Source organism: Lissotriton vulgaris, chromosome 8 (assembly GCF_964263255.1).
Source record: "Lissotriton vulgaris chromosome 8, aLisVul1.2, whole genome shotgun sequence".
Lineage (NCBI taxonomy): Eukaryota > Metazoa > Chordata > Amphibia > Caudata > Salamandridae > Lissotriton > Lissotriton vulgaris.
The window spans coordinates 1,438,211,660-1,438,236,411 of NC_141696.1; the positions used below are offsets into that span (position 1 = coordinate 1,438,211,660).

General features: G+C 46.3%; 1 protein-coding gene across 6 annotated transcripts in view; it reads right to left on the reverse strand.

The window, feature by feature from the left end:
* ZBTB20 (zinc finger and BTB domain containing 20) overlaps nucleotides 1–24,752 on the reverse strand; it is a 2,236,857-nt gene that overhangs the window by 276,870 nt on the left and 1,935,235 nt on the right. For all 6 annotated transcript variants that reach the window (XM_086935527.1, XM_086935525.1, XM_086935524.1 and 3 more), the window contains one exon: nucleotides 17,680–17,777. The gene's annotated coding sequence lies outside the window, so the exon portion shown is untranslated. The remainder of the gene's footprint in view (nucleotides 1–17,679; nucleotides 17,778–24,752) is intronic.

Here is a 24,752-nt window from a genome sequence, read left to right on the forward strand (position 1 = left end):
CCATGAGACGGGATAACTTTCCCTAACTGCGAGAAGTTAGCCTCGCAGGTGAGCATTAATCGTTTATGCATACCTTACACAACGACCTAAGTTGATTCATCAACACTGACAATTAGTATATATATATTTTCCTCACCAAGCAGGCTGTGTACCAATATGTTCCTAGTTCTGATAAAGACCCCATTGTGATGTTGCCCACTTACACCTGTTCTTTTGGGGATCGAAACGTCAACGTGATAAGAACAGAAAGCAAACTTGGAAAACAGCGCGTATTCCCACGTGTGGACTAAACTTGTATAATATAGTAAAAGCAACAAGAAACGTAAATGAAAAAAAGCTGATAAGAATGAGTAAAGAGATGAATACGCCCAAGATGGCAAATTGTCGCTGTGCATTGGTTTGGGGAGAAAGGTCTTCCTGTTTTGTGGTTATTGTCTAAATTGTGTCATTTAGGCATGACACGAAGCCAAGTTGCACGCAAATTGAATTATAATGGATTATAATGGAATAAATTGTGAACTACGGTGTGCATCCCAACCCCCTACATTTCTTCAAGTTTAAAACGGGGGCAGACTGCCAGATGAAGAGCCTCTGATCTTAGTGATCTCGGAGGGATGTAGGGAATGAGCAGGTTGGCAAGTGCTGGCGGCGAAGAGTTTCATGATTTTAAAGGCCAGACAGAGCACCTTAAACTTGATCCGCTGTCTGACCGGGAGCCAATGTAGGGCCGAGATGGTACCCGAAGCAGAACAATGTCTGGGAAGACCCACAATGGCCCGCGCCGCAGCATTTTGAACCCTTTGGAGCCTGGATGCTTCAGCCTGGTTTACCCCTAACATCAGCGAACTTCCGTAGTTCAGCCGGGATAGAATCGATGCCTGGACCACGAGCTGCCGGGTGGGGGAGGTAAAAATATTTCAAAACCGGCCTTATGCCACGCAAGATACCGTAACAAGTGGCAGCAACCCTCTTCGTGTGGCCTGTAAAGGTGAGCGCGGGATCCAGCCAAATTCCTAGGTTTTTCACACCGGAAGCTGGGATAGGAATAATGCCCAGCTCTGGAGGCCACCACTGGTTTCCCCATAGCTCAGCATGTTTCCCCTAGACCAAGACCTCAGTTTTGGTGGCATTCAACTGTAGGCAATTGGTACGAAGCCAGCTCGCGACTGCCACAAGTCCAGCTCGGAATCTGGGGGCCTCCACTTCAGGGTCTCCACTAAGTGTCACCGCCAGCTGCGTATCGTCAGCATATGAGGTCATCGTCAGACCCCACTGTTTGACGACTGCAGCTAGCGGTTTCACATAGAGGTTGAACAAGGTGGGGCTCAACGAGGAGCCCTGTGGGACCCCCAGGTCCAAGGGATGAATAGTGGATTGGCAGGGTGGTATTGCCACTTTGAAGGTTCGATCTGAGAGAAAGGATCGAAACCACTGGAGAGCGGTGCCTGCTACTCCAGCTTCCTCTAAGCCAGTGTTCTTCAATCTGTGGAGCGCGCCCCCCTGGGGGGGCGCGACACCTTCCCAGGGGGGGCGCGAACTCCACTTAAATCTGACCTTTGTTCCCGGCGTCGCTCCATTCTTCTTGTAGGATTCTGGTATGTCTAAGGGGGAGGGAGGGGAGATCGATGGGGCAGGACGTGCCCATTCTTTTGACATGTTAACTCTCCCAGGAGGGGGTTAATTCGCAGAGCTGACAGCTTCAGCTGCAGTGGGAGGCACGGAGCCTCCTCTGCTAAAACCGAAAGCAAACAAACAAACAGACTTTCGGTTTTAGCAGTGGAGACACCTCGCCTCCCACTGCAGCTGAAGCATTTCATCTCCGTGAAGTAACCCCTTCCTTGGAGAGTTAGCTCTTCGTAGAAAGACAAAGTTTCCAGAGTTCGAGTCTCGGCAATAAAGCTGAGCATCCTGTGATTCTGGGCAAATCACAATCCCCCCGTGCCTAACAAAACAGTCCAACTATCATGAAACTGTGCTGCTTATATTTAAAATCTCCCAATTCCGCAAGGGGCCCTTTAAGCAGTATGAATAACTTGAATAAACATTTTAAAACATGCATTGAACATCTACCAAGCAGTGGACATAACTGTCAAATATTTATGTGCACTAAATGTTGCTTCCTTACAAATACATTGTTGCTATTAGCTCTTCTTGTCGGTCTTTTGATTTGAGAGAAGTAAAGCTCGGCTGCCAGCATATGGTGCGATGAAATGTGTATGTGTTTGAGTGCGTGTGGTAGTTGCCTGCTTGGAGTTTAAGTGAGAGGGTGGGATGCTGATGTTTCAAGGTAGTTCATACTTTGAGGGCGTGTTTGTTTTAAGTGGGGATATTGTTCCCAGCAAGCACTCATGCAAAGCAATTATTATTATTACTGATCCGACAAGCTTTTTGGACAGATTTGTAGTAGTGCAGATAAGTGATGTCCGGTTCCTGTAACAAATTTATATAATGAATTGAATGGATTTTATAGTCCTAATCGTGGTATATAAACTGCTTCCTTGGTAAGTGTTGAGCAGTGGCAGGCAGGAAATCAAGGAGACCGCTATCATTTCATGTTCTGTATAAAAATGCACATTTAAGTCGTTCCAAGCAGATGTTTCTGGCTCTTTGTGTAACTATTTCAGGAAGCATCTTAAGGAGCCTAATTCACCTGGATTCTGTCCCTTTATTTTCATGGTATGGATTGCACGTAGGTGGGAGGTTGTCATTTAATATCGAGTCTATATCATCTGTGGGCTGTAAATGCATATATGTATGTGTGAAAACCATTAAAATCACACCGCTTCGTCCCACTCTGTACATCAGATGTGTTAGCGCCGACTTAGCCCAGTTACCATGTGCTTTTTGTTGATTTAAACAAAATTCAGAAACTCTTTGAAGATGTGTTTGAACTGAGGGGAAGCCATGGTAGTAAGAGCTCCACGCCTCTTTGTACAACGAGGATTTCTACTTACCAATAGAAGTGAAATATTACCTCAGAATGTGACTGCTCACAGCTGCTGGTTTCCACGGAGGGACCTTCTTCTGGTTCCAACGGCTATTTTAGAAAGAAGGGGATGGGGGGGTTCTTGTTGTTGGAAAGAAAGGCATGGGGCTGCCATTGTCTGCTTCTCCAGGGGGGAAAAAGTGCAAGGCCACTATAGTAAAAGCGTGCCGTGCTTGCGAAATATATAAATAAACAATACATATAAAAGGGGCAAGGTCAGAAGAAAATAAAGGCATGCGGTCACGCGCTGCCAAATAAAACAAGTGGTGCGCACGTCACGCCTCTGTGGGCACAATCCTAGCTCCTCCCATGGCCTATTGGTGTCGATTACGCGCTTAAAATTTCTGTCAGGTGGTGGGGGGGCCCAACATCCAAAAAAATTTAGCTGGGGGGGCTCAACCAACAAAAGTTTGAAGACCTCTGCTCTAAGCGTTGGATCAGTATATGGTGGGACACAGTATCGAAAGCAGCGCTCAGATCTAATAGCAGGAGCGCTGCCGTACGTCCGGAGTCAAGCACCAGGCGTAGATGCTCGATAATATAGAGCAAATCGGTCTCGGTACTGTGTCCTGGCCGGAAGCCATTCTGGCTGGAGTCCAATATCTGATTATGAGCCAGGTGCTCAGACAGGATCGAGTTAACATGGGCTTCGGTAACTTTAGCCATCCAAGGCAATAGAGATATGGGACGGTAGTTCTCTGGCAAAAGGGGGTCGGAATTTGCCTTTTTTAAGATTGGGGTAACTACCGTCTGCTTCCATGAAGAAGGAACCGTTCCGGTTGACAACAACATGTTGATTAGATTTAGTATAGGAGCTCGGCACAGCGGGGAAAGTGTACTAATAAGAGCTGGCTTCCGCTGGTCCAGAGGAGAGCCTGATTTAACGCTGAGGCTATGTTTGTCAAAAGCCTCAGTGGACAGATCAGGTAAGAAAGTCAACGTCTCATACCCCAAGAGATTAGGGTCAACTAACTCTGGATCCGGCCGACACAGGTCAAATCCTCGGTATATTTTCTGCACTTTCTCCAAAAAGAAAGTTGCCAAATTCTCGCAGTGGGAGTCAGTGCAGATCTCTGCCGAGGTAGCTCTTTTATTCATAAGGTCTTTCAAGACCTTGAATATTAGTTTAGATGGATTAGTGCTGGCTAGAAATTCCTGAGCATAGAATGCGGCCCGTGTTCTGCAGATTGCCCTATGATAGAACTTAAGTTTGGCAAAGTACAGGGTTTTCAGGGCAGGATCATAAGATCTTCTCCAATCCCTCTCCGCTTTCCGGCAAGTTTTTTTAAGCTCGGCAAGGGACTCATTATACCACGGGCTGGGTACCTTCGAATGACCTTTCGACCAGCGCATGGGTATAAGGGAGTCAAGAGCGTCTGAAATCCATGTGCAAAACAGCTGGTAACCATGATCCACATTCAAAAAAGCGCTCAGGGGTTTCTGCTCCAGTAGCTTATAGAACTCTTCAAGTTTAAGCTTGTGCCAATGCCTTTTAAAGATTGGCCTATCCACAGGTTTAAATGGCTTATCGTGAATAGGGCAAAAGGCTTCCACCAGCAGGTGATCCGTCCATCCCATCAACATCGGGTCAGACACCTTCACTCTCACAAGAGTGGAAAAAAAGGGATCAAGAATATGACCTCCAGTGTGAGTGGGAAGAGTTAAAAGCTGGACAAGTTGAAGACCTTCAAGATCCGCGAGCAAGGTGTTAACGGCTGTGGACGACCTGTTGTCAAAGTGAATATTAAGGTCACCCATGATGTTGAAATTCGCACAGCCGAGCGCTAAGGAGCTTACCATATCGGCGAGAGCGGACTTGAAGGCTGAATCATTGCCAGGTGGGCGGTAGATGAGCATACCGCTGAATGTAAAATGATGACTAAAATCCACTTTGAATAGACGCTTTCAGAAGCAGGCAGCCCGAGAAGTTTCCATTCAGCAGGAAAGCAGGATTTAACTGCCATGGCGATGCCGCCTCCTCTCGTAGTCCGATTCAGCGTGAAAATCGTATAATTCGGAGGAAAAGCAAGATTCAGAATAGCGACATCCGAGTCCTGAAGCCAGATTTCGGTAAGAAGAAAAAGATCGGTCATTTCTGTTATAAAAAAAAACAGTGTTGCCTTTTCTAAATGTTTGTTTAAAGGGTGTCAATCAATGGTCCTTTTGTTTATGTGGATACATCCCACTGATTTAAAGTAATCTATGTGAATCTTTATTTCGACAAGAGAAAATTGTCATAAAATAATACAGCAATAAAACAGTTAAAATACTACTATAAAAATGATTAAAAGCAGAAGTATTAAAACCAATCCACAGCAATGACTATATCTAGTAAAAACAGTTTGTCCCTCCTACCCAGGTAGAATTAAAATGCCAGCCCCAATGCAGTTCTATGAATGTGCACTCTTTGACCTGCTTTATAAATTAGCCACAAGTGTCCTTCTAATAATCCACATTGCTGCTAAGAACTTAGTAACAGCACAGACCACAACCGGTGAAAGATCCGTCTTTAAAATCCTGAACGCATGTAGACAGTGGATTATCCCCAAATTTTTACATATTGAGATAATCCACCTCCGTCTTGGGTTTAAATAAGCGGGACAAAAGAAAACAACATGGACCTCGTATTCTAGGTCTGCAGTGCACCCTGGGCAATTCTTGGGCGATAGAGCACACCATCTAGATGTAAGTGATCTAATAGGTAGGAAACCATGCCGCCATTGGAGAAAGATCTTCCTCGAGACTGCAGGGCTAATGTCATCCAGGACTTGCTCCAAGTAATAAGAATCCTTAATCAGTAGAAACGTGGCTGTGAGTGTACCCGGTTGGGCTCTAGATGATAAAAGGGCCGTTTTGTTATTCGGATATAACTGAACCAGTTTTTTCCGTGACATTCGAAGCACAGGTATGTTCCGGGTCTGACCACATTGCTGCAAGGCCAAGCTTCTCGAATTCCTCTCTAACATGCTTAAAGCAAGGAAGTTTACCCACATTGGGCCACCCTAAAACTTCGATTAGCTCTTGCCTAAATTTACTCAGCTCTGGGGTAACCCAAAGTCTCCTCCAAAAAGTTAGAGGTCTAAGGGCCAGTTCTTCTTCAATAGGTCTAAGGCCAAGATCCAGTCTTAGCGGCACTAGTGGGGTACTCGAAGGCAGGGCTACCATCTGTCTTAGGAATCTATTCTCCACGACAGTTATTGCTGAACCACTCTTGTAACCCCACAGCTCGGCCCCGTAGGACACTGCCCCACGTGCCCGCGATTTATAAATTTCCAGTGGTGGACCAATCGGCTTAAACATTGATTTACTCAAAAGTTTCAGGATTCCCCCAGCTAGCTGGGTCATCTTGAGTTGCATTTTCAGCTGATGCTGGATCCAAGTAAATGATTCACAAAGGGTAAGCCCTAAGTACTCAAAGGTGTGTACCCTTTCTAGCCTGATTCCATCTATCATGGGATTTGGGTGTGTTGTTGCAGGGGGATTAAAAATCATAAATTTGGTTTTTAAGGTGTTTATTTCCAAGCCCCGCTCTTTACAGACAGTCACAAACCCATCCAAAACTCGCTGAATACCCATTGGAGTTTTAGAAAGTAGTAAGGTATCGTCCGCAAACATAATCGCGGCGATCCAGGACCCTGCGAGTTTTGGGGCATTGCTATCTGGTACTGCCTCCAGGTGTGCGATTACCCCGTTGACATAGAGGCAAAACAGGGTGGGCGCCAAGACGCACCCCTGCCTTTCCCCCCTGTCAACGGGGAATCGAGCTGTCAGTGAGCCATTGCTACTACACCTGACTTGTGCATAGTTCTCAGCATGTAGTCGAATTAGCATGTTCAGGAGTGGAGCTGGAATTCCAAGTTCCCCGAGTACAGTCCACAGCTTCAGACGTGGGACCAGATCGAAAGCCGCACGTAAGTCGACAAAAACAGTGTAGAGTGACCCGCCCCCGATCTTGACGGTTTTCCAATAAAGCACATATAAGCGAAAAAACTGATCCGTGGTGGAAACATTCTTCCTGAATCCTGCCTGGAAGGGGCTCAGGATAGAATGTTCCTCATCCAATCTAAATGGCGATTTAAGATCAGTCCCGCAAAAAGCTTTTAGGGCACGTCAATGAGGCTGATTGGCCTGAAGTTGGCTGGGAGCAGAGGTGAACCCTTCTTAAAAATAGGGACAATCTCTGCCCCCAGCCAAGTACTCGGTACCTCCATACCTCCCCATATAGCATTAAAAATAGCCGCCAAATAAGGTGCCCATACCACAGGTTCATGCTTTAAAAGATCTCCTGGTAGTTTATCTAGGCCTGGAGCTTTATTTGAGGGAAGCTTTAGAATAGCTGTCTCTACCTCCCGCACAGAAAACTCATACTCTTTTATTCCACTCTTGATATTGGGGGAGAGTGCCAGCGGGTTAAGAACATCCAAGAGGGATTCCGCCTGGTATAGGGTGAGGAAATGCTCTTCCCACACCTCGGCAGCAACATTAGGTGCCACAGCCGCAATTGGTTCAGCCGACCCAGTATTTACAATTTACCAAAGGTTCCGGGCGTCTCTTCCTGCCAGGCTCGATGTTAGATTAGCCCAATGGTCCACCTCCCACTCAGCTTTGGCGTGATGTATTAGCTTCTTATGCGCAGCCCTTTTTACTTTAATCAGTGCTCTATTCTGGTTTTGTTTCAGTGCACTGAGGAGCTCTGATTTTGCTCATCTACATGCTGGGTTAAACCAGGTAGATTTATTACCTGGTTTTTCCCTTTCCCCACAGGATTCAGGGACTCAGCTAAACTGATAGTCAGTTCCTGATGCAAGGCCCCAAGCCGAGAAAATACTAAAGCGGGGGTGAGCTCAGCAGTCAGGGCAAGAACAGCTTCCAATGCTGTCGCTACGTGGGCATATATCTCTGCCACTAACTCAGGGCGGGTAACTGCTTTGTCCCATCTAATTCTTCGTCTGTTGCTGGAGAGGAGAGCCCGGTTGTCCGATCCACACCCTCCCTTGGGACTATCCTTAGAACAGCCGGGGGATAGGAAATCTAAGATCAAAGGGTTATGGTCACTTTCGCCCCTGGCTTGCACCTTAAAATCAATAACTTTGTGACAAGCGCAAGCCTCGACAAATATATAATCCAGACGAGCCTCTTGGCCAGGTTTATTATAGGTGTAGTTTGTGGGCGTATCCGAAATTATACGGCCATTGCATGCCCTAATTGAGTGATTTACAGTCAGTGCAAGAATTTGTACCGCCAGCGGTGCCCATGACTTAGGCGGGGGGCCCACTACCGGGGGTATTTTCCAATAGTCATCCTCTTTCAAAATTGCGCCATCCATCAAATCTGTCAATGGCTCAAAGTGGGAGTTAAGGTCACCATCTACCACAAAAGTGGCCCCCTGGGGAATCCTAGTTAGGAACGTGGAGAGCTCCTCGATGGTTTTAGACTCCGCTGTGAAGCTTACTGGTCTAGAATAAACATTGACCAGAGCGAGTTTGGAGGCGTCTGGCCATTCCAGTAGGATGTATTGTACATCCTCCGATGTGGTCTCCAAGATCCTGGCGGTACACCCCAGATGAATTTTCACCCAGATTGTTAGCCCCCCCGATGCCCCCCCCCCCCACACTTTGCGGGTATAGAGAAAGAAGCAAAACCGCACCTGAATTGCTCCTCTCTTGCCCAAGTTTCCTGAAATTTCATGTCGATGAAAGAATCCCACTCTGGACAGGGCAATTAGATGACATAGAGTGGTCCTTCACCCCATCTGGGATGAACGCTGTATTAGGAATGATGACTGCCCTAACCGGGGGGAGATTATTGAGCCCACCCAATTCCTCCTGCACTTGCCCCATATCTCTGTTCGGCCCTCTTCCTTCTATCAGAATGGGCTGTGGCTTGCTAAACCATCTCGACCCCCCAATCTTTTTCTAGTTTGAAGTCAATCAACCTGGTCCAAGGAGTTGTACCTGTTTTCATGAAGGTACTTGACATACATGGGGTAGTGTACGCGATTATGTCTAGGCCCTCCGGTGTAACTCCTGGCACCCACCCTTGTCCACCCTTCTTCACACACCATATCACCTGGATTGTTTGGGGGTGGGTAAAAGAAAGATAATGGGCGGGCCTGGATTATGGTGCCGACAGTGCCACCCACCCAGTTACATATATGGGAGACTGGCCCCGCGTTCCTAAAATTGACAAGGACACAGTCCTTTAAAGTTTTGGATGTTGGTCCCACCCATGGGACCCTTCTGACGATGATAATTTCGGTTGCCTGATGTGGTGGGAGGGGTCTATGGATGTTCAACCAACTAACCACTTTGTTTTTTAGGGAAGAAAACGTTTCTGGAGTAGAGCCACTAAGCTCAGGGACACCTGTTAATACCACTACTAGGGGAGCCGCCTCCGGAGGCAGGTTAAATACCTCGCTCCACCTTACACGGCCCCCTCTGCAGTGGATCGCTCTACCATCTCCTGTCCCATATCACTACCTCTGGGGGGATTAGCCCTGGCCACACCCGCTGGCACCTGTGCCATCGTGGGATTGGTTGCTGGAGCCAAATTGATGATAGGGGGGGAGCGGAAACTAAAGGTACCACCCCAGCACCAACATCATGGCCCTGCTGTATTATTGAGACTGATTTAAGATGGTTCATAACCTCCTCAGTTGTCAGTTCAATAGTTTGGAGCCTATGCTCAATAGAATTAAGTCTGTCCACCAGAGGGTTGAGCAAGGATTTCAGGGTATTGCCCATGGCAAGGATCAAGTGGTCCGCCCCTGCCTGCACCGTGTCCCCAAATCTGAATACAGTGGGCTCAGTTGGCACAGAGACCTGGGGAAATACATTTATGGCAGCATTAGTTACTGGGGAGCTTCCCTATTCCCAGCTTGATCCATAAGGTGAATAACTTTGGGTCCCTTGTCGAGTTTTGCCTTTTTCCCACCCCTCGCCTGAGCACCACGTTTCCTCTTTGGGACAGCCCCTTCCCGTGTTCCCTGTGACAGTCTACATGCAAGATCCAACCCGCCCTCTGATAGCCCAATATTAGCAGTACCAACAGGAGGTGATAGAACTACCACCTCGGGAGCAGTCGGTGGAGGAGCACTAACCACTCCTGGGTTATTGCCCAGGTCTTGCAGGACAGCTGTAATAGTCTGATCAATGCTGTACAGTAGAGTAGTAGAGGATCCCCCCCCCCTTTCTGGCGTTTTGGCACTGGCTATAAGACCCAACGAGGATCTTCTGAGACTGTCAATACCCAAGGAAAGACGTTTCTCAACCACAGCAAGCTCATTAGACAGTACAGAGTTTGCTCTAATCAGGAAGCTGTCCAGTGTACCTGAAACTGTAGAGCTTGAAACAGTAGCCTTGCTCCTTGTCTCATGGAGCGACATAATTCACGATTACACAGGTTCTCAAGGCTGGATCAAAATAGGTATCCTTGAGCAAATCAGGTCCAAGAGGGTAGGCCCGGTCCGGTCCTGCTCAGTCTGTAACAGGCTAGAACGTGCCCGCCCTTTGCCCGTGCTTCGCCCGGCGCTCGCCCGCACGCGTTGCGCGTGCGCGGATAGGGAGGAGCGTAAATACCGGTGTACGGTGGCGGGAAGAGGACCAGCTGCGGCTGATGACACGCCGCACTGCAGGCTGGTCCTCGCAGTCCCGCGATGAGCCCTTAGATGGTAAGCGCCTCCTCCAAGTCCGGTGCTCTTTCCCACTAGAGCAACACCAAAGAACTCCAACGCGTGAGGAGATGGTTTGAAGAATTAAAGGGCAAGATTCCCTGGAGTCACCAGCACAAACTCAAACTGTTCGACTGCACCAGATATGCTGCGGCAGTAAGGGGATTTATCCAGGCGGTGAACGGTGGCAGGAAGAGGACCAGCAGGGGCTGATGACATGCCGCACTGCAGGCTGGACCTCGCAGTCCCGCGATGAGCCCGTAGATGGTAAGCACCTCCTCCAAGTCCGGTGCTCTTTCCCACTAGAGCAACACCAAAGAACTCCAACGGCAGAGGTGATGGTTTGAGGAATTAAAGGACAAGATTCCCTTAAGTCACTAGCACGAACTCAGACAAAACTGTTCAACTGCACCAGGTAGGCTGCGGCAGTAAGGGGATTTATCCAGGCGGTGAACGGTGGCGGGAAGAGGACCAGCTGCGGCTGATGACAAGCCGCACTGCAGGCTGGTCCTCGCAGTCCCGCGATGAGCCCGTATATGGTAAGCGCCTCGTCCAAGTCCGGTGCTCTTTCCCACTAGAGCAACACCAAAGAACTCCAACGCGAGAGGGGATGGTTTGAGGAATTAAAGGGCAAGATTCCCAGGAGTCACCAGCACGAACTCAGACAAACTGTTCGACTTACCTCTTCGTGGCAGACCCTCTGCTTTTATACTGTTGTATTCTCTAGGTTCTGCATGTTACTGGGACATCCCATTATTATTAATGATTTAACACACCCTTGAGCATAGGGAGTGTTTGATTAGATGTATGTGATCCTAGGGTGTGTGTTAGACCTGGCATCTTTAGCGTGGTTTCCCCCTATCTTTTTACCTCTACCTCCTGTATTTTTGATGCTGTGATGGATTTCGTTTTTGCTGGTTTAGATGCTTTGAACACTCTGCCACTGCTGATCAGTGCCAGAGTGTAAGTTCTCCCTATGTAAATTGTTATCATGATTGGATATACATGATTGGCATATTTGTATCACCACAAAGTCCCTAGTAAAGGGCACTGGGTGTGCCAGGGCTGGTGATGATAAATGCTACTAGTGGGCCTGTAGCACTGATTGTGCCACCCACATGAGTAGCCCTAAAATGGTGTCTCTGGCCTGCCACTGAAGTGCCTGTGTGCAGTCTAGGAACTGCTGTGTACTCCTGGTCAGTGTCCCCACTGACCAGGCCTAACCCTTCCCTTTTTGTGCACATTAGTCACCCCTATGGAAGGCCCAAGGAACCCCCATGGGCAGGGTGCAGTGTATGTAAAAGGTAGAGCATGTACTAGTGCAGGTGACATGCTCTGGTAGCGAATTACAGCCATTTTCGTTTTTCACTATTGCAAGGCTATCTTGCTCCATAGATTAACATGGGGGATCCTGGCTACAGTGGCTTCCAGCATTTCTTCCCATAAGAACAAGATAGGACATAAGTATCTGGTGTCCCTGAACTCAGAATTTAATAACACATCTTTTAGGAAAGGTTGTTTTTAAATCCTGTGTTTGAGAACAACACTTTTAGAAAGTTGCTGTTCTCTTGTCTGACCCTTCTGTGTCTGCCTTGGCCTGTTTGTGTATTGACTATTTGGTTTGAGAGTGACAGGGGCTGGGGATTCCCCAGGAGGCTGGCTGAGTCAGCCCTAGGCTGAATTACTGCATTTGCAACCTGAGTGGTGGGAGGAGTTAGCATCTGGGCCTGAATAGGGCTGTGCCTGCATGCCAAAATGCTGGCTCCACCTCCTACTGGGCGGCTGACGACCCTGCCCCTCACTCTGAAAGGAAAGGAGAAGCCAGGCAAACAAAGTGCTCAAGCAACACCCAGAACTGGTTCAGACCGGGCTCAGGGCCCACATGCACAAAGAGAACACAGACTTTTAGGGGTATACGTACAGGACCCCTGACAACAGAAAATTAGATCATCCTGGAATCAAGAAGGAACCTCTGCCAAGGAGAAAGCTGAATCTGAAGAAGGAAGACTGTCCTGCGGTTACTCTGCAGGACTGACTTGTTGCTTTGCTGCCAAGGAGAGGGGAAGGACTTTGCTGGTGTGCTGTGTCCCTTGTCTTGAAGGAATCTCCAAGGGCCTGAGAAGAGCTGGCTCCCTGTTCTGAAGACCCAGGAACAAAAGGACTTCCCCCCAGCTTCCCTGAACTTTACTGAGAGAGTTCTGTCCTTCCTAGAGTGCTTGATCCAGTTGTGGGGCCTCTGGAAGTTGTACCTGTTCTGGGAAGCTTGAAACTAAGCTTGAGAGACTTTTGCAATTGAAAAGTGTTGCATCGCTTGCTTGCGGAGCGCATCCCCGACAGTGCGAGAAGTTTCCAGCCGCTACGAAGGTCGAGATCGTCGCAGCGCCTGACGCCGCTGCCAGAGCCGTCGCATCCTTCGTTTGCGGGACGCACCAGACCGGTGCGGGAAAGTCGAACATCGCTGCGAGTGTCGTCGCTGAGCCTGTCGTCGCTGGGTGAGATCGCCGCACCGCTTGCTTGCGGACCGCATCACGCCGCTGCGAGCATCGTCGCAGAACCATCGCATCGAGGAGCTGCGAGAGAGAGGATCACCGCTGGACCGGGCATCGTTGCCCCGGAGATCGTCGCAGCCCCTACGAGATCGTCGCATCGTGCCTTTGCGAGAACAAACTTCCTACGGAAACTACGCACCGGAATCCATACAAGTGGCCTTCCTCCCCATACAGACCGGATTCGTCGCAACACGCCCGCTGCTGCAGCGGGGCTGTCGCATCGCCTCCCCAAGGTCTCAGGAGCAACGCATCGCTTGTTTTCCCCCGCACCAGCTTCTGCTTTTGGAACTTTGTCACAACTAAAAGGTACTGTGAGTAAACGTGACACAACTGTGAACTTTTCACGCATCTGTGGATTATTTTATCGCAACCTAAAGAACTTTGATTACAACCTTAAGAACTCTTTTGAAGCCATATTCTTGAACTGTGTATGTTGGATTTTTGTCGTTTTGGTCTTGAGTAGTTTAGCTTAAATACCTTTATTTTTATAAACTGTTGTGGAGTCAGTTTGTGGTGTTTTCACTGTGTTGGTACAAATACTTTACACATTGCCTCCTGAATATCCTTGACTGCTTGTGCCAAGCTACCTAGAGGGTGAGCAGGGGTTATCTCAGAGGGTTTCCTCCTTACCCTGACTAGAATCAAGGGTCCCTACTTGCACTGTGGTACCTACCTCTGCCAACTACAGACCCCCAATTCTAACAGTGTAGAAGAGAACATTTTCCTCTAAAGTCTCTTTATGTTTTTCCGCCCCATGGTATTCTGCTGCCCTAGCAATAAGCAATTGGTATGACAGGTTGTCATCAGGTGGAGATGGCCTGGCAAGATAAAGATCTGGGTCTGTATCTTGTTGAGGATCAGTGGTGTAATCTGTCTGAGAATCTGAAAGTTGTGCATCATCATTGTCAGTGTCACCTGTGTCAAGTTGAGGTGGAGGAGAAAACTTACTAGGTGTAATATTTAATGGATCAAGCTGTGGTGAAGAAGAAGGAGGAGATGAAAATGTGTGGAAAGGACTGGTGCCTACACTTTTCCTCTTTAAAGGGATTTTGTATGGGTCATCATCATCGGGAAGCTTGTGCTTAGATGGTGATTTAGCATGAATGGGTCCTGTGTAGGAATGAATTTACAGTTCTTTTTCTGTTTGGATCCAATTTAATAGATGCAGCATCTATATTTGGATCCGGTTGTGTTGCAGGCAAGTCTTTGCTTTTTGGCATCGTAATTTCCGGAGCCGAGCCAGAAAGTCCTTTTTGTGTTGAAGGTTTCAACTTCAAGGGATCCTTGGGTTTCAGTGTCGAAGGTTTCGGATCCGAAGTTTTTGGTTCGGAACCGATCATGGGTTTGGAGTTTGGAGGTTTCTGCTCGGAAGTAGGCTTTGGCCGACTCGGTCCCTCGTCGGAAGGCTTTTTTTAATGTTTCGGTGCCGAGCCCGAAGGCGGATCGGATCGTGAGAAACCTCTTCTTGGTGCCATTCTTGGCTTTGAGGCGGAGGTGGTGCCGAAGCCCTAGATATTTTAGGGATGGTGGGAGGGGGGATAAGGTGTCTTTGGTAGTCACGTCTCCTTGTCCCTGCGGCACATCATTGTCTTCGGGGGTGATCTGCTATTCTGTACCGGAGTCGGACGCAGTCAAAGCCAGCTCTTCTTCTGCCGCTTCTACCTCTTCTTGTTCGGAATCCTCGCCAAAGAGATCCGGTGTGACATCCAACTACTGCATCTCAACGTCGAGCCCGACGATCACAGAGAGTTTTCTTTGATCTGAAGGATCGGCATGCAGTCGCAGCTCGGGAAACAAGCACAAATTACAAATTGATGAGAGTCTGCGCGCTGATATTTCGCGTGGCACAGAGAACAGAATTTAAATGGTGTCCGTTCCATTGACGAGGAGCCAAACGGACGCGGATGGGCCGAAAGGCCGCCCGCAGATCTTTGGACCGAAATGTTGAAGTCTTGAATTTATATTCGAATCGCAGAGAGAGAAGCGCGTTTGAGAACAATACCGTCGAGGTAGAGAGAAGTACGCACCGAGTGGAAACCTGAGGATCGATTCCGAAGCGGAGCACAACAATACCCGTCCGAACCCGATGGTGGAAAAAAACTATCTAATAATGGACTTATTGCCCGTGCGCACTATCACCGAAAGGAGGAGTCACATTCCTCATCAACAGAAAGACTTTTTCGAACAAAACAACTTGCAAACATCAGGACCCAATACTAGATGGCACAAGTATACAAAGCATGTGATCTACAGCTCACATGCCTCAAACATAAATTTCCATCTGAAGAAATATTTTGTTTTTAATGTGCATTAATAATTATTAAAAGTGACGTATAGAATGAAATAAAATTAATGTAATTTTTTTTACCAAAATGCAATTTTACATTATTTTCTGTGGGAGGGTATTGATGCATCAGTGGTTGGCCATGTGTAGTGCTGGACCCACTACAAAAGTATAAGTTACTAAAAAAGTCTAAGTAACACATGTAGGTTACTACAAGTGTAAGTTACTACAAAAGTGCAGTTTGTGAATAACTCTTTGTAGTAAGTTTTGCAGTACTTCTGTAGTACTACAAAACATTCTACAAAGCGATCTTTGTGAATCAGGCCTTGAATCTCTTAAGGAAGAAGCAAGGGAAAAGGGCACTAAGAATGGCAAATACTTTTTCTTACCTTTTATTAAATAATAAAAAGAACAACTGTACAAAGATGTATATGGTTCGTAGTGTAGGGTGACCTAGGAAGGATCTGACAAAATCTCTCACTGATGTGCTGACAAACTGGAAAACATCAGGAATATAAACAGATTGCGAATGAAGCCCAGATAAACAATACATGGATAGTGCCTCTTTCGAGAACTTTCCCAAACACTCTAAATAAGAAGTGAGTTATGAATTAAGCATTTGAGAAAATCAATATAAGTAAGATAAAGTACAGATTGACTTTGCTTTTTCAATTTCATTGTAAAGGTCGGTACAGAAACATAGCAAGGCTGTGGTTTTCTATTGGCACTGAGTTGACCTAGAAGCAGCTTGTTATCAAACCATTTAGATTAGGGAATGCTGAGCATAAGCTGTGTGGTGCAGCTTTCTTTGTTTTGCTGGTGATGTGAAGCCTCCTGGCAAGTTTCTTTTAAACATGGGGTCACGGGAGCTGGGGATTGGGGCAGCTGAGAGAGAAAGCAGAAATTACATTTCTGATTTCTCAGCATAGCTCCCAAAATAGTACTGAAGTACTTGCAATACATACAGATTGAATCATGTTGATGTTGTTAGATGCCTGCCATGGTCTTGGTGGAAGTCATACATACTACCTGGTAATAGATACTGGAAGGGTTTGGTGTCAAAGCAATACATTATTTTCTGTACATTGATATGTTGTTAACAGGTGTTAGTAAATGGCATTAGCAAGGATTAGGTAGGCAATGCAACCAGCTACGTTTCCATTACACCAATTCTACAACACCCCACTTTAGATATTCATGCACAAGGCTTAATGCAAAGTTTTACAAGCTGTGTTCAGTTCTAGTGGAAATAAAGGGTTAAGGCACCGCCTTACATCCAGGGTCGGATTAAGACCTTCTGGGCCCTAAGCACTTAAAGGATTCTGGTGCTCCTATAAATATATATCTAATCCAAAATATAAACACTAATAAACCATAACATAAAATTATATTATTCGAAATGAAACAAAACTTACAGTAAGATGGAAAATAATGTTTCTTTTTGTATATTTCCATTTTATTCATGAGCTCAGCTGCACCATTACTATATGGTCCATGGTAAATCTTCTGTGGTGCGACCCTTCGCTTAATGCCCTACAGTGGAGTGAGCGGTCTGGCATCAAGAGCTGTAGGGCTGGGAGAGCGATCCTTGGGACTGCAGCCCAGGGGCTACCGCGGAAACAAAGCATCGCCACTCAAACACTGGGCCCATAATGCAAAGACCAAACGTAAACATTTCAAATGTTATCAACGCTCATTGTAGATCCGCAGTATCCATCACACGCTGCTTCCACCTCGCGTTTACTATACGTATATATCCTGACAATGCGTTGATGGTTCGCTGCTAGAACTGTTCCGGGTGGTATACACACAAATATAAATATATTCTGGTCGGAGTCAGGAAACAAAAGTAATGTACCTAGGTAGTGGTCACCCCGGAATGGAAGGCTGAGATCAGCATTTGAAGACAGCTCAATCATTGTTAGTAAGTACTGCGGATGGTTCGATCTTTACGTACATTTTTTTGGTTAAAAGTAAATCCCATTTCCTGATAACGGTGGAACCCTGCAAGGTTGACCATGGTACTTCATTCAATACCTGAGGCTATGTCTTCCCTGTCATGGACCACAGACAGACACTCACTCCCACCACAGGTAACTTCACCAGCCTGGAGACACAGCATGGAGGCAGTTTGTTTACGAAGCCCACCCAACCCCTTAGAGCTGAAGAGGGGACAGTAAGACATACTCACAAGAAAGGAGATCGGCGCCTGTCACCGCTTGCGTGCCTCGGTCCCAGCCTACTGCAGATGTTCACCGGGCCCGGGAGCAGGGGGAGGCAGCATCTGGACTGCAATATAACAAAAAACAAAAAAAGAAACCGTCAAAGGAGAGGCAAGGCAGTGTGTAGACAAGCCCCCTTCTGGCTCCCACCAACCCAATTTACCCCCCCTCCCCTCCCAACTACAATTTAAAGAGGATAGTGCCCCGTCCATAAGAATGAGCAGGGGTGTTTCTGTGTACCCCCTTCCCTTTGGAGGAGTTCCTCGTTCAAGCCCAGTGAGCCACAATGGGGTTCTTGCGTGGTCTGGAGGTGACACGCCGCCCCTGGAGCGGGGGAAGACAGCTTCGGCGCAGAGGTGAGCAGGGGACAGGATAAATGCAAAGTACACAGACTTCACGCTTCCCTTCCTAATTCGCGACAGGCACAGGCGTGAAATGGAAGCTGCAGCCTTCCAGGAAGCGTTTACCCAAACATAGCTTCTTCTAGCTAAGCCTCACCCCACAGAGAAGCGAAGCACCACGCAGAACAGAACATATTTCTTTATTGAATGACTGAATGAGTGCATAACTTTGTCCGGTTATTTCTAACCATAAAGTGCATAACTTGAATAGATACAAACATTTAAAAACATGAAACAAATTGTTAAAATACCAGCATTGTAATACATTAAAATCAGTTATAAAATGGTCCAATGATATTCAGGGACATCATCTCTTAAGGGATTGGTCTATGTCCTATTTTCCAAGGTTTACCGTCTCTTGTTTTGTGATGTCACACAAGTTAAAACTATACATGTCGCGAGGTGGGTGCTTAAAAAAACACTGGTGGTAGGTCCCTGAATTTTTTGTTGCAGTTGGGCTGACTTGACTTTGCGCTAAAATTTGTAGGTCTTGGTCAGCTGTACGGAGTAGATTATTTACCAGGGTGACACATTTTACTCATCGGCATACCAGTGAAATATGTCTTTATTGTTACTGGAGTCTTTCGAACATTCATTATTGAATTACTTTTTATTTAGCGCTTGATACTACACTGCCACTGTTTCTAAGCGCTGTAAATAACAGACTTCACCATTAATTAATTTGATAGAGCTCAATTAACTGGCCTTGAAAGGATAGAAGGTTAAGTAAGCCTTGCAAACACAAAGAGATGCAGGACGGAGCACTGACACTTTTCAGACACTCACCCCCAGTCACAGATCTGGGTTTAATCTATCGTCGTTCTTTAGCTCTCTTCGCTACCACAGTTCAGACCCACTCATATGCTAATCAGTCTTGAGCCTATTCCTCATGGGAAAAGTCCAGCCCCAACTGCCAAGCCAAGTCTTCCCTGGTCCTTCAAGCAAGGGGCTGCTGATTAGGCCTTCCTGACAACTGCCCTTTGGTGGGTGATAGTAGAGAAGGGGTGAGTCAACAGATTCTGTTGTTAAAGGTGAGGAAGGTTCTAGGCAGAGCTGCTTACACATCATTGGGCACTTCTTTTGGATACTCCTGCTTGGAGCCAGCCTCATCTCCAACTACCTGCTTTTAGGACCATCACCTTGCACAAATGCTGCATCTGTACTAAAGTCAGAAAAGTACATTTGAAAGTGAACTACCAGAACCTTAGAAAGTGTATCAACATCCCCTGACTAGAAAATATGCACAAAAGTGAAACACACATAATCCAACTTTTGTGTGGCAATACACCTAGTGCCGACCATGAGCTGATTGAGGTTCCCCCAGATACCTGCATGATTCATTTAGCGAACAATGTGAAATGTCCTCCATCATCAACATCAGTGAGCTGTTTGGAATCTCCATTGTGACCGTAGTGTCTTGGTTCTGCCACCAAACTGTGGATACTGCCACAGTGGCAGCAAAAACATACTCGACGGCCCAGTGGTTGCAACTGCCAACCGCTGATCCCAGCTTGCCGTGCTACACCAATGCAAATGTGACTAGAGAGGTGGGCTGCCTCTACAACATTACTCCCAATGCAAGAGGACTTTGTCATGTCACACCGAAGAGTGCAGAACAAACACTGATCTCAGCCTGCTATGCTGCAACTCCATGTGATCCAGCAGGCAAGGCCGTGCTCACCATCCTTCTGGTCCTGCTAGAGATCTTTGTTGTGTGACCGTGATGAGAACGGATGACCACTCCATGCTAAGCAGTGCTTCAGCCAGCGCAGTAACACAGGGCCCTGCCTGAAAGGCTGCATCTTGCTGTAGTAATGCACGTTTCAATCCAGTGAGTGGGCTGTCCACATTATACCAAGATATGAAACCGAATGCCCTGGGGCAGTGACTTTTTAGCCATTGTAAAGTACTGCACCTGAGACGATTCTCCTCTGATATGTCTGTCCGTCAGATATTCTGTATATATTGGTGAGAGCTAAAGCCATAACTTGACATCACAGTTGTGGGGTGGGGATAACTGCCCTTGATCCAAATCCCAGTGGATGCAAGCACTGATGCTTTGGTTATAGCCCCTAGAGAGTAAAAGAACCATGCACCTGACCCCCATTATTTGGAATAATATTACCTTTTGCTGTATTAATAAATAACTACTAATTTTATAATTTTACAAGAAAAACACTGGGTGGGAATGCACCATATTGTGTCTGCTGGTTGACTACTGAGTTTGAGGTTTTTGTTCCTCCCACTGTCTTTCTGAGAAGTCTTGTAATGCTAGACCTGGTTACAATGCGAGTCAAGTGTGGAAAGCGTGAACTTAGCATAGTTTGCAGAACAGGACAGACAACAAGAAACCACTGGCAAACAACCTCACACCAAGGTTGGAGCCCATAGCCCCTGCCTGCCCTGTTCTACTCCCTCGCTTCCGAACGGGGTCTGATATCAGTCAAATGGAATGAGGGAGAAACATTTGGTGTCAGGATTAGTAAGGATGAGATTGAGAATACTCTCATTCAAGTGTGTCGCCTGGGAGGATTGGTGGTCTACATAATCTAGAATAAACATAAAATCTGATATTGGATTTGCCACAGTAAATGAGCTAGTCCATAAGAAAGATATTTTGGTGAGACATCATTAGTTTCTGGTAACATTTTATCACACTTCCTGGTTTCTCAGCTTCGGTAGATGATGGATGGTGTGTAGGTACATAATAGTGGAAGAGAAGTGTAGAGAATAGTTGTAGAGAAGTGTGGCTCAATGGTTAGAGCGGCAGACCCTGATGCAGTAGTCTGGCTGGGACAGGGGTTCAATTCCAACCTCGGCGGGTCTTGGGCTCAATTTCCTCGGACCTTATAATTCTTGCCTCGGTGCCTATTCTGATCATGAGCCCCACTCTGCACCTCTGGGCAATAGCTTGCTTAATCTCTACAACGGCCCCAACAACGCTGAAGATGCCTGACTTCACCTTGGGGGTGCCCAGGAGTGGGCTCCTCACAGGGAAAGGCCAGGAAGGGTTCCTCTGCGGTATTCGTACAAGCGCCGAGATGCCTCCGGGTAGTCGTGCGCTATATAAGTGCGTAATTCATTCATTCAATACTGAAATCACAATCTTTAGCCATTTAAATGTATCATAGATCGAAGTAGGTATAAACCTGTTTTCGAGATGTCCTTGTAAATGACTGCTACACTACCTTATAATATATGTTGTTGATCATCAGTGATTGCTTTCTAATCGAGTCAGTGATTTGACACAAAGAAAGTAAAAATCATAGTCGGAAATTAATTTGACGATTACATGATGAGGAGGTTAGCTGGCCTGGCATTTAATACCATCCACTTTGGGTAAAAGGTGGTGCTTGGAATATACAGCAAATAGGTGTGAGTACATATGATACTGATGAGGTTATCTGAATTGGTGTGTTTGGAGTGAGAGCCTTACGAGACTGATGGTGGAAATAGACAGAAGAGCTCAATGTTGACATGTTGAGTTTGCTGTGTGTGTTGGTAACCTTAGAGTATCACAAGTGGACTGCCGGTTAGAGAGGAGTACCAGACAGTTGAATGACTCACATGACCTGGTTTAACACGTTCAGCGCGGCGCAAATTCCTGCGCTGTGCTGAACGTTCCATTGGGCCTATGGAACCATGACGGAACGGTTCCGTCATGAGCACAGGCCAACCGACGCTCATGATGGAACCGTTCCGTCATGAGCATGGAAAGAGTTAAAAAGTCTTTGCATACATACTGGTGTCCCAATATAAGGTGGTACAAATTGTTAGAGCACATCGCCAGAAATAATTTTGATTCCAATTCAATAGGTTGACTTCAGAGCGACAGAGAGTGGTTCATCTACAGATGCAACTACGGCTCATAGGATTCACCAGTAGCACTCTGGGAAGCCTTTAAGGCATTTATTGGAGGCAGAGTCTTAAGTTTCACAACTGGAGGTGTCCCAATTAGAGACTCTCCTTCTGCAGCTGCAGTCCTGCTTTGTCATGGACCCAGACAGTGAAACCGTCCGGAACATTCAGCACAATAAAACAACACTGATGGAAACCTAACTGGGAGAGGCTAGAGCATCTTGGCTAGCTCCTTGAAGCTGCTTATACCAAATGGGTGCATAACAACAGTTGATAGACAGAATGCATAACAATGTCATACATCAAGCTATCCTGGCTGAAGATGGCTGATAGCCAGAAACCGGTCCTAGGATGCTTGATTCTGATCCAGGAAAGACGTGGCTTGGCAGCTCGGACTGGACTGTTCCCATGAGGCACAGGGTCAAGGCTGATTTGCATATGGTCATATCTGAACTGGGGTGGTGTGCAGTGCATAAAACAATGGTTTTAGGCCCAGATCTCTGTACTGGGGTGAATGTATGACATTGTTCTGCATTCTGTCCATCAACTGTTGTTTTGCATTTTGTCACCACGAGTGGGATGGGTCTGCTCAGACGTGAGTCCCATGCTCTCCACACCACTGGAGTCAAGCTATCCTGGCTGAAGACGGCTGATAGCTAGAAACCGGTCCTAGGATACTTGATTCCGGTCAAGGAAAGACATGGCTTGGCAGTTCGGGCTGGACTGTTCCCATGAGGCACAGGGTCAAGGCTGATTTGCATATGGCCATGTCTGAACTGGGTGGTGTGGTGTGCAAAAAAACGATGGATTTAGGCCCAGATCTCTGTACTGGGGTGAATGTATGACATTGTTCTGCATTCTGTCCATCAACTGTTGTTTTTGCATATACCAAATGGGTAACAAAGCAGGGAAATTGCTGCATTAGAAATGCAAAAGCAGTGATACAAAATAAACAGTGAAATACTAGAATATGGCAAATAAAGATCCACAGGAAACCGAGCCATTATACAAACATTTGCAGCTTACTAACCATACTGGTCCAAAGGTGCTACAGGAGTTTATTCAGGATCAGCCAATACAACAACTTACAAATAAAGAGTGGGAAATTCTATAAAGAGAAATTATGGAAGAGGAGCTTTGGCGGTCATGATCCAACTTCAGAGTGGAAAAACACCTGGTCATGGGCGTAACGAAGCCCCCCGCAGCGCGGGGGTAGGGTCCCCAAGCTCCAGGGGGGCCCCTCAGCACAGCACTTCAGCCGGAAAGCTCCTGATAGAGTCCGGAGGGGGTGCCCTCCACATACCTTGCAGGGGGGTCCCCTCAATTATCGTTACACCAGTGCACCTGGTCCTTGCTGGTTTCCCACTGAAGTTTTTAAACGTGTATCACATGTGGTCTACCTACCCTTAAAGTGATTATGGAAGTGTCACTGAAAGGTGGGGAATTGCTGAGCAGCTGAAATAACAGCAATGCACAAACCTGACAGACCACCAGAGTTATGCCTCCCCTACTGTATAATCTTCCTAAGCAATGTAGAGGCTACAATTATAGCCAAGGCGGTGGTCTCACGGCTCCTTGGAGTAACTGACTCTCTAGTGCAGCTGGATCAAAGTGACTTTATACCGCAGTAGTTTACTCAGCATAATATTATACGCTCTGGCTTCGGATGCTACCCTAGATAGCCCTTAAGCCTTGTTGGTCTACCTTTAATGCCCAGGATGATCTGGGTGGAGAGCCCTATAGATGCTTACAGTTTTTGGTGAACATTCAAGTTAGCAATGCAGCCAGCAACATAAAAATAGAACTATGATGAGCAGCGTTTGCTATCTAAAGCAAGGGACGGGGGTAAGTAATGGAAGCTAGCCAGGCTGCAGCATTAAGCAAGAAATATCTTGTGTAACGATAGGTAGATAATGAGCTCCGGTTTAAAACCACTGGGCTTTAAAACATTGGGAACCATGGCATTTTGTAATGCGCCTGAACAGACCGAGTTTTACTTTTCAAAAGGGACAATAAAAGTAACACAAGTTCGGCCAAGCAGTTGTATGTTACAGACAACTAGTTCATTTGTTATAGTGGTTATCGAGCTATAGTCTAGTACATAAGTCATGCTAGATACTGCATGATTGGTCACGGTAGAGAAGAACATTTCATTTCCTTGTTACTGTATATTTCAGCGTGCTGAGTATGCTAGTTATGATTCCAATTACACAATCAGTTACATTCTCACGGAAAGCCTATTTCTAATCAACAGGAATATGTAATTCGGGTTTCATTAAAGTGTAGGACATGTTTTGAATTACACCTAGTATAAACTTTAGAATACACTGTAATTGTTAATTACTGTATTGGAATTTATCAATGCGCTTTTTTTTAAAACTAGATCATGTTTGGTAAGGAGTGCGTTTATTTTAAAAAGCATTTCTAGGTATCAAGTGATGCATGACAGAAAGTTTCCTAGCAGACATTTAAATGAATTACTGGCAAAATGGATATATGCTGAGAATTTTATTTTTCATTTTGGTAACAAAAACGGAATATTAAACCACTGAATAAGGGCTTTGGTGTATAGTCCTAAATGCATTAGGGGTTGGGGAGTTAAAACAACGTACGGATTATTGATGATGGGCTTATTTCAGCAGGAAATAATTATATTAAACAAAAAAGCTTATAAACAATTAAAAATACAGATATTTTTGTTGGAAATTTTGATTGAATGTACAAAAAAAATTACGCTCATAAAAGAAATGTGGGTTGTTCGACACAAGAATGGCTGTGCAATA